The sequence below is a fragment of the Nicotiana attenuata genome, chromosome 3 (assembly GCF_001879085.1).
Source record: "Nicotiana attenuata strain UT chromosome 3, NIATTr2, whole genome shotgun sequence".
Classification (NCBI taxonomy): Eukaryota; Viridiplantae; Streptophyta; class Magnoliopsida; order Solanales; family Solanaceae; genus Nicotiana; species Nicotiana attenuata.
The window spans coordinates 39,319,985-39,330,465 of NC_031991.1; positions in this window are offsets into that span (position 1 = coordinate 39,319,985).

A 10,481-nucleotide genomic window follows, 5' to 3' on the forward strand; every position below is an offset into this window, starting at 1 on the left:
AGTCCAAATCAAATTAAAGCGATCTTCATTATACAGTCCAAAGTCTGTCCAGTCTAGTTACAAAACGAATTTGAACAGTCCTAATTAATACAGCTAATCCTAATTAACACTAATATGCATTTGTTCAAATGAAAGCTACAACTACATATTAAGACTAGTAATGAAACAGAGGCAGATTCGTGTAATAACATAGCAATTCTTCATCATTTGATGTCAAAGTTGTTCACATACATTGAGTGAAACTTCAGGGCATTAAAGGCAATTAGTGTACCTGGAATTGAGCAAAGTAAGAAGGAAATAAGATCAGCAGCAGTTCAGCAAACCACAGCAATGAGATCAGCAATAACACAGCTTACACAAGGCCAATTTTCAACCCAAATTGAACCACAATATCCAGGGAGGAGTAATAGGGAATCAACAGCAACAAATCAACCAAAAACACACTTGTTCGACCTCAAATTTACTCGAAATTGAACTAGGAAATTATAGAACACTCTCAGCAGTCAAAAACACCCAGGAACAACTCGGATGAACCCCAAAACACCTTAAATTGCATTAAATCTTCAAGTACAGAACAGAAACAGAGAAATCTAAGCTAATTTTGATGCTGAGTGAGCTAACCAATTGAATTGAGAGCTGAACTTTTTAAAAAATGATCAAAGGAAGATCAATGTACTGATTTTTTTGGATTTTTGGAAGTTTTCTGTTGTTTTTGGATTTTTAGATCTAGGAGAGATTTTGAAATTCAAATTTTAGCTAAAAACCGATGGAAAGTAGGGGGAAATTTTCAGAGATTCCAAACTTTGGGAATTTTTCAGAGGGTCTCCAAACTTGTGATTCAAGGCACTATTCATGCCTTTTTATAGGCCAAATGAGGGGCAGCCCTTAAATTTTCTGTTTTCCTTATTAGTCCCTCACTTATTAACTTGTTACTCAAGTTAGTGCACTATGTTTCTTGCAATTACTACTAAAGCCCTAGTCTAGAAGGTCCTAGAAGACTCTAATATTAACTACCATGTTCTACTCAATTCCAAATGTCTAAACTATCCCTGAACTTTCACCTAAACTACAGCTATAACCAAACAATTTCCAAAGTTCTGAATTGAACTACTGAAGAGTAACCCCGACTTAAACTATTATCGGACTACTAAAGTAATAATCAACCACACAAGTGAAAAGAACCATTAACAAGTCCTGGATTCTAAAAACCCCGGATTCAACTGAATTAACTAAGAAAACTGAAAATATAACAGGACAAAAAATCAAATTCACCCAAACTAATCAGTAAAAATAAAGATCAAGCACCAAACATGGTTTAATCAATCAGAACAAAAACTGAACTAAAAATCGAGTTATCCCTAACTAATGACAAAATTATAGAGTAAATTCATCCTAGTCTCTATCAGTGAGCTAAAATTCGAATAAACATGAAGATAAACACATAAGAACAGACAAAACAGATTTGACTACTGATTCTAAACGGAATGCCAAAATCGAAAGGAAAACAAAACCTAGATTAATTAATTTTTGAAGCAATAAGGGTCATGGAAGAGAAACAAGTGAAGAAGACCCAAGAAAACTCGCCTATGAGGTCCTAGGGTTCTTTCACTTCTTGAATTTGAAATTGGAACAACTCCAGCAATATTTGGACGTCACTGGTGGTGGATTCTTCATGAGGAGAGTATGGAGGCTTTACAGTGTAACTTTTGTGGTGAATGGAGCCGGCGCCGCCGTGTGCAGTGGTGGCGGCGCCTAGGGTTTGGAAGATTTGGGGCGTTTGGTTGGGAGTTGGAGGAAAACAATGCCGGATATGGGACGAGGAGACGAAGACGAGGGGATGGTATGAATTTGGGTAGGTTTGGTTGTCCTTCGCCGCCGTGGGCGATTTCCGGCGGCGGAATTAGGGTGGAGGAAGGCGGCGTTACACTGGAGGTCTTGAGAGAGACGAAACGGTGGGAGGGGGGTATGGTCAATCCGACCATTTTATATTTACGTGACCCCAGTTCTTGGCCGTTGATCTGATCAACCTCGACGGCCAAGATCTTCCCCTGATGAAACGGGGTCGTTTTGTGTGGGGTGTGGGACTGGACCGGGTTGGGACGTGGGTTGGGCTGGCCTGGGGTGTGTTTGGGCTGGGCAAAAATTAATTAAATTGGCCCAAATCAAGTCTTCATGGAAACAGCCCTTTTCTTTAATTTGTTTTCTTTTGTGTTTCTCTTTTTATTTCTTTTGTTTATTTTCATTTTGTATTTTATATATTTTCTGATTTTATTAAATGCTAAACTTAAAATAAAATCAACAATTAACAATTACAAATGCAAAATGGATTATTTGTGTTATTTTCTTTATATTTAAAAGCAACTTAACTACTAATTAATCCTAAAATATGAAATTAAATCCTAAACAAATGCCAAGTGTATTTTTTTATATATTTTTCATATGAATTAAAATGCACAAATAAAATGCAAACAATTAACATAAAATGTCCTAAAAATTCACAAAATTGCAAAATAATGAAAGAAATTATTTTGTTTGAATTTTTGGGAATAATTCATATAGGGCAAAAATCACGTGCTCAGAGCTGCCCCTCTTTGCTCGGGAACACGAAGAGTTCTCGGGCAAAGATAAGTGAGCGTATACGAGCGATTTTTGCCCGTTTGAATATTCCGTGTGAAGCATTTTTGAAAGAGTCGACCGCACCCTGCTTCGGAGGTTGCTTACATATCCTTGGCTAAAAAAGGAATCAGGCCAGTGTAGTTCGGGAAGGTTTGGTAGCTGGGACTACCAGGAGCTGTGATTTCACTGCTATTGCTGCTGCTACTGCTCGCTGACCTCCTTATTACACCGTGTCAAAATAAAAAGAAGCTAGCCTAAGCTATGATCTATGAATTACAAAAAGATCCTATCTATGTCTTCAAACTTGCTCTTGTGTTGCCTTGAACTTGTATTCTTCCGCTGGGATCCTTGCGTTGTTGCCTTGAATTGTGATTGGAGATGTTTTTCCATTCCTCCGAGTGATGCTTGACTGCTGAAGTTTGAAATATATGCCTCCATTCTCCAGGCGGGCTCCTGATTGCTGACGCTTGAAAAGTATTCTCTTATTCTCCAGGTGGGCTCCTGATTGCTGATCTTGAAACGTATTCCCTTGTTCTCCAGGTAGGCTTCTGACTTCATCAAAACAGACAAACAAAGAGAATTTTCTGCCCCAGTGTGGTGGCTGGGCACATCATGTTATCAAATATTAAAAATTAAAGGCTCGAAAAGTATTCTCTTATTCTCCATGTGGGATCCTGATTGCTGATCTTGAAAAGTATTCCCTTATTCTCCAGGTGGGCTTCTGACTGCAACGAAATAGACAAACAAAGAAAATTTTCTGCCCCAGTGTGGTGGCTGGGAAAATTTGTGAGTTGTTAGCAAAATATAGATCACCTAAGCTATTGATGCAATGATGAGAATAAAACTAAAGACTTGATTGGAATGTACGTCTCCTGTGAGTAAGACCAAGGACATTTGACTAGCAAATTCATCAGACTAGGTCTTCTATCTTAGGAGAAAGATTCATCAGACTAAGCTTTTGATCCTAGGAGAAGGTTCATCAGACTAGGTCGTCTATCTTAGGAGAAAATTCATCAGACTAAGATTTCCATCCTATAAGAAAGTTCATCAGACTAGGTCTTCTATCTTAGGAGATAGATTCATCAGACTAAGATTTTGATCCTAGGAGAAAATTCATCAGACTAGGTCATTTTTGGTTATCTTAGGAGAAAGATTCATCAGACTAAGATTTCTATCCTAGGAGAAAATTCATCAGACTAGGTTTTCTATCTTAGGAGAAAGATTCATCAGACTAAGATGTAGATCCTAGGAGAAAATTCATCAGACTAGGTTTTCTATCAGACTATGATTTAGATCCTAGGAGGAAGTTCGTCAGACTAGGTTTCCTATCTTAGGAGAAAGATTCATCAGACTAAGATTTAGATCCTAGGAGAAAATTCATCAGACTAGGGTTTCTATCTTAGGAGAAAGATTCATCAGACTAAGATTTAGATCCTAGGAGAAAATTTATCAGAGTAGGTTTTCTATCTTAGGAGAAAGATTCATCAGACTAAGATGTAGATCCTAGGAGAAAATTCATCAGACTAGGTTTTCTATCAGACTAAGATTTAGATCCTAGGAGGAAGTTCGTCAGACTAGGTTTCCTATCTTAGGAGAAAGATTCATCAGACTAAGATTTAGATCCTAGGAGAAAATTCATCAGACTAGGTTTTCTATCTTAGGAGAAAGATTCATCAGATTAAGATTTAGATCCTAGGAGAAAATTTATCAGACTAGGTTTTCTATCTTAGGAGAAAGATTCATCAGACTAAGATTTAGATCCTAGGAGAAAATTTATCAGACTAGGTTTTCTATCTTAGGAGAAAGATTCATCAGACTAAGATTTAGATCCTAAGTGAAAATTCATCAGACTAGGTTTTCTATCTTAGGAGAAAAATTCATCAGACTAAGATTTTGATCCTAGGAGAAAAATTCATCAGACTAAGATTTTGATCCTAGGAGAACAATTCATCAGACTAAGATTTCTATTTGGAGAAAAATCCATCAGACTAGGACTTTTCATCCTAGGAGGAAAAAATGTGAAAAGCAATGGCAGCATTTTATGCACGCTAACAAGACAGGCAAGGGCGAAGAACTGAGAAACTTCCCTTTTGTCGGCTCTCCTCTTCTTCCTTTTCTTTTTCTTTCATTTTTTTTTCTTATTGTTGAACCAACTTTCTTGCACTGCTTTGTTCCTGTTTCAAACAAAGAAAACTTGTGAGTTTAAAATGTGGTGGTTAGTTTGTGGCCTTGAACTTTGAGGCTGGCTGCTTCTGCATTTGCCAAGATGACTGATTTCCACCCGAAGACCTTGCTTGTTCCCGATATCCTCTACTTGTTGCATTGCATAAACTGGCATCCCCCAACCCTTATGTCTCATATGAATCCCAAAGCACGTCTATTGCTCCCACTTCGCGTACATGATGTTCTTTCTTGACTTAATCACTGGCCTCGGCCTTGAAGTTGTATTGTTCCTTCACTTGACTTGATAACTGATTCTCACTTGGAGACCTTGCTAACCACTTTCCTTAACGCAGAAAATACCTCTGATCCGTTCACCAAGCACCCTCCATCTGATATGTACCAAACCTTTTATGTTTCAATGAAAATACCTTTGATCCATTCACCCCAACCCCTTCATTTGTTGCGTTGTTCATGAATTGACAAATACCAAGCCCTTGCATTTCACAAGGATCCCAAGGCATGTAGATTGTTGCCAACTCAATGTGACTGCTGTTTTTCCTGACTTATGACGATTTGTTATGCTGACCAGATCCTGTTTTGTTCAATTGGAAAGCTGGTGGCAGATTTTGAAGTCATTTATCACTTGTTATGACCGAATTGACTCAGGATGAGGAAGTAAACAAGACGAAAGGAACAGAGTAGAGGACAATGGAAAGAGATGATTCCTAACAAGAAAACTACAACGTAGAAACCTATCGGATATGGACACCGACTCTGATGACCTTGACATGCATCTGCAGCCTATTCTGTTAAGCAAATCTGATGTTCAGCTCTTATTGTACCTTTTCACCATGAAACTGGGCTTCAATGCTCCGCTTATCCGATTTGAATCACAATCCTTTTTCGACTTGTAGTGCCCGAAGGGTTTTCACCATCAAGCCTCTCTCATTTTGGTCTTTCTCTCATCTCACTATCGCCTTATGGTGCCTGTGAAGGTTTTCACCAATAAGACTCTCTCATTTTGTTTTCTCTCAGCTTTTATCGCCTTGTGGTACCCGTGGGGCATTTATCATCAAGACTCTCTCATTCTTCATTTCCCTTGTTTGGACCGGAGTGTTGCCCCTGATATGGTTCACCTCTACTCGCTTGACCCGGCATCTCTCGAAGATTGATCAGAAGGTCTTTCTTTGGACTGTAATGCAGGCTTTTGGACAGGGTTAGGAAGAAAGGGTATCAAAAGCTCAAAACAATTCAACATGGGCTCAAAATTACAACTTTCGGAATCAGATTTCTCACAACAACCACAACCTCTGCCCCAGTTTTTTTCTTGGGGACTTTTGGATTTTTATTTGGTGTGACTGAACCTCAGAGAGAGGCTGCCTACGTACCCTTTCGGGATCAAGTCGAACGTAGTTCAGGTCATAGAATTACTTCGTTGTTGCGGTCTTTCCTTTTCTTCCACTTTTCTTTTCTTTCTTTTCATTTCTTTTCTTTTCCTTCTCTTTTCTTTTCTTTTCTCTTCTTTTTTTCTTTTCTTTTCTTTTCTTTTCCCTTACTTTTTTCCTTTTCTTTTCTTTTCTCTTCTTTTTTCTTTTCTTTTCTTTTTCTTTTCTTTTTTCTTTTTCACTGTTTTTCTCTTGTTTCTCCACTTTCTTTTCCCGCTCGGGCTTACGAGTTTTATTATTGATTCCGAAAGAGGGGTATGCAAGAAAATAACCGAGGCTCAAAGGGGTAACAAAGGATAAAGTGTTTGGATAGTAGAACAAAATGACTTCGTCATTCCAATCTCCAAAACATGCCAAGTACAAACTACATAATTAAACAAACATGGGGAAAACATACGTAACATCTTTTGATTGCACCAGAATTACTAACCATATCCACACATTTGCCTTCTACATTTGTCAATTACCCAACACCATTGGACAACAATCTCGGTACCACGAACGGCCCCTGTAGACTTGGGGCAAACTTGCCTTTGGTTTCAAGCCGATGTGGCATGATGCATTTCAACAGTATTTCTTTATGTTACGTCTGCCCTAGTTTCACACAATTTGGGCTCGAAGTGATCTCAAAATCCCTCGACTGTCCTTACATCTTCAACATTGTTTTATTGCTTCATTACTAAACTGACTTTTAAAACCATGTTGAGAATTATGCGTGCATGTCATGTCACCAGAACCAGCATGAAAAGAATTGCAAAGGAGAAGAAAACTAAACAAAATGACTAGAAATGGCAGGAAACTGAGAATTGCATTAGACTGATGGTGAAAGGGTTTAAACAACAGAACAAGCAAACAAACCTAGACAGCACTAAACAAGCTATTACGCCTAAACAAACACGGCAAAGTGAAAAGATAGAAGGGTTTGTGTCACAAGACAATATCCGGATTACAACCCTGAAATAACCCGGACAACAGAAATGACAACAAAATAAACCACCAAATCTCCACTCCGGCAGACCAAGAAATGGAGCGTCTTCCCAATTACCAAGCATGACATCTTAACCATTGAGTTTCGCATCAATGTTGCTGGAGCCTTCACCAATTTCAATATTATTGACTTCATTCAACAAGTTTCCGAGAGGGTTCTCATACTCCTTGTCACCATGGATCTTCCCCACAAAATGTGCATCATCATGTGCAGGTAAAGGCTTCTGTGCAATGTTCTGGGTGGCACTGTCCTGGACCGCAATTATCCCTTCCTGAATCATTCTTTCTATCTCTCTTTTCAAATCCCGGCAACTTTCGACATCGTGCCCCTGGACATTGGAATGGTATTCACACCTTTTAGAAGGGTCAAAGCCTCTTGCACGCTTGTCCACATAATTTGGAGGAATGGGTGCAATCAGGTTATATTGCTTTAGTTTCTCAAACAAGTTTGCATATGACTCTCCCAAGGGGGTGAAAGTTTCCTGCTTCTGTGCCCTCTCTTGCTTGAAATTTTGGCTGGCCCGCAAACCTGCTCCAGGGGGATTCTTGTAGGCTCTTGGGGGTGGGTAGGTGTTTTGAGTTGGGTAAGCATTTTGTGGGGTGGGTGCGCGCCATTGCTCATGGGTAGGATGTTGGGGGTATGTTTGGGCATGGTGGACAGAGAAGTAGGGTTAGTGTTGTGGTGGGCTATATGGAGTGTGGAGGTAGGTTTGGGGATGGGGTTGAGGTTGGTTGTAATATGGTGATGGGCCCCTGGACCAAGCTCTTGATTCAACTACTGCCACATCTTCTTTCTTTTTCACTACCCCTCCAGTGTCGCTCTGGATAGCCTGGGTAGATGCCTTGATTGCAGAATAGCTCATGATTTTGTTGGACTTAAGCCCCTCCTCCACCATACTTCCCATTTTCACTACTTCGTTGAAAGATTTTCCCACTACCGACACCAAGTGACCATAGTAGGTAGGCTCCAAAGCCTGCAGGAAGTAATCAACCATCTCGCTTTCCTTCATTGGAGGATCGACTCTTGCCGCCTGCTCTCTCCATCGGAAACCATACTCTCTGAAGCTTTCCCCGGGCTTCTTCTCAATTTTGGTCAGTGACAGACGGTCCGGGACAATTTTGAGATTATATTGAAAGTGGCCTGCAAACGCTTAGGCCAAATCATCCCACGTGTACCATCGGGCATGATCCTGTCGAGTGTACCATTCCAAGGCCGCGCCACTTAGACTTTGACTGAAGTATGCCATTAATAACTCGTCCCTTCCCCCAGCTCCTCTCATTTTGCTGCAGAATCCCCTTAGATGGGCTACCGGATCACCATGTCCATCATATAAGTCAAATTTGGGTAGCTTGAATCCTGCTGGCAACTGGACATCGGGAAACAAGCACAAATCCTTGTAGGCCACACTGACTTGGCCACCCAATCCTTGCATGTTCCTGAAGGATTGCTCCAGCCTTTTTACTTTTCAAAACATCTCTTCCTGTTCCGGATTCTTAAGCGGCTTGTCAATTTCCACCGGGAGCTCAAACTGAGGGGTGTAGGAATGTGGCTCAGGAGCTTTAAAGGTAGGCTCAGGAGGGTAGTACTGGCTGTCGTGAGTTTGAAACAATGGCTCACTGGAAGATCTTTGCAATGTGGCAGGTGGAGGCTCCACAAAGACAAGGGTGATTGGTGGAGGAGGGTTTTGTTTGGGTAGTGGAGCTTGGGGAGGATAGGAGGTGGTGCCATAACTCTGTTGGTAGAAAGGGAAAGTTGGCGAGGAATTCACAGTAGGAGGCTCCTGGGACTGAGCCAAAGGTGGGATATATGCTGGATTGGCGGGATAAACTGGCGCCGGCTGACCCTTAGCCCAGGCCTGATGCATCTCGGCCATCTGCTGCCTCAACTTATACATCTCTTCCCTCATTGCTTTGACATCCACCACGTCTACCTCTTTTGACGGGTCCATGATACTGGTATCTGATTCTTGGCCTGTCATGTTCGGTTTGTTTTTTGACCGGGTGTTATAGGAATGGGTTGCCAGGATGCCAACCAACTAAACCACCTGCCTGGGCTCATCATCAACAACAGCTTTGTTAGTGGTTAGAGCATTAACAAATAGATAGCCGCCCCTTTGGGGAATGAATGCACCTAAGCAGTTAACGGTTTCTATTATGCCTTTGCTTGGCTGCATGCGTCATCCCGGCTTTCATTTTCCGTCTTTGCCATGCCTTTCCTCTCATTCTTCCCTCGTGTTTTCCATTGTTTGTTTCTTGCCTTTCCCTCTTTTCTTTTGCTTTTCTCTCTTATTTTTCCCTCTTTTCTTTTCCTTCTTTTCTTTTGCCTTGGTTTTTCCTTGTTCCTATTCGCTCCTTTCCTCAAAATTGTTTTTCCGCTCTTTTCTTTCCTTTGCTCCCTTTTTATTTTCTCTTGTTTGCTTTTGTTTGGTTTCTTATTTTCTTTTTGTTTTTCTTTTTCCCTCTTCTGTTTTTCTTTCCTTTCTTGTTTTTCATCTCATTCCTTTCATTCTTTTCTTGTTTTTTCCTTTTTTTTTAGTTACGGTCGAATCCTATGGAGATTGCGTACGTATCACGACCCCGCGTGAATCAGACCAAGCGTAGTTCTTGCAGAATAAATGTAAAGAAGAAGCAAAATATTTTTGGGAATTTCAATTTTATTGATAGCAAATAAGATTCAAAACAACTAACAGACTCTAATGCAGAACATAACTACAGACTCCACTATCCCTATTCCCTTTTAAACGAACATACAGACTCAATCAACTGACTGACTTTTAACGAAAAGGAAATACAGATTCCAGTAGAAAAGGGAATACAGACTCAAATGACCAACTCTAGTAGAAAAGGAAATACAGACTCAAAAGACAAACTCTGGTAGAAAAGGAAATACAGACTCAAAAGACAATCATGAATACATTAAAGCTCCTGGTGCCCGCGGGACATCGTTCGGTCTCGCCGCGGGCCTATATGCAAGTTCCCCTTATTTTGAATCGTGCTCATCCTGCACATTTACTAAAGTGATTTAATCACTTACTTTGACCTAAAAGGGAAAAAACTGACACTATTTTTGTTCAAATTTCCAATTTTAAAACAAACGGCAGGTTTTGCAGTTACGGCCTTTCAGCACTTCGGGCAGAAGATTTTAAGGCTGTGCCTGCCAACCGTTGAAGCTGACTCAAGGTGGCTGTTCTTGCAAAAACAGCCTTCCGGCGACCTTTTTGGGGACATTCGGCTTATTTTAAACGAGAATGGCGGCACCCGACTTATTCA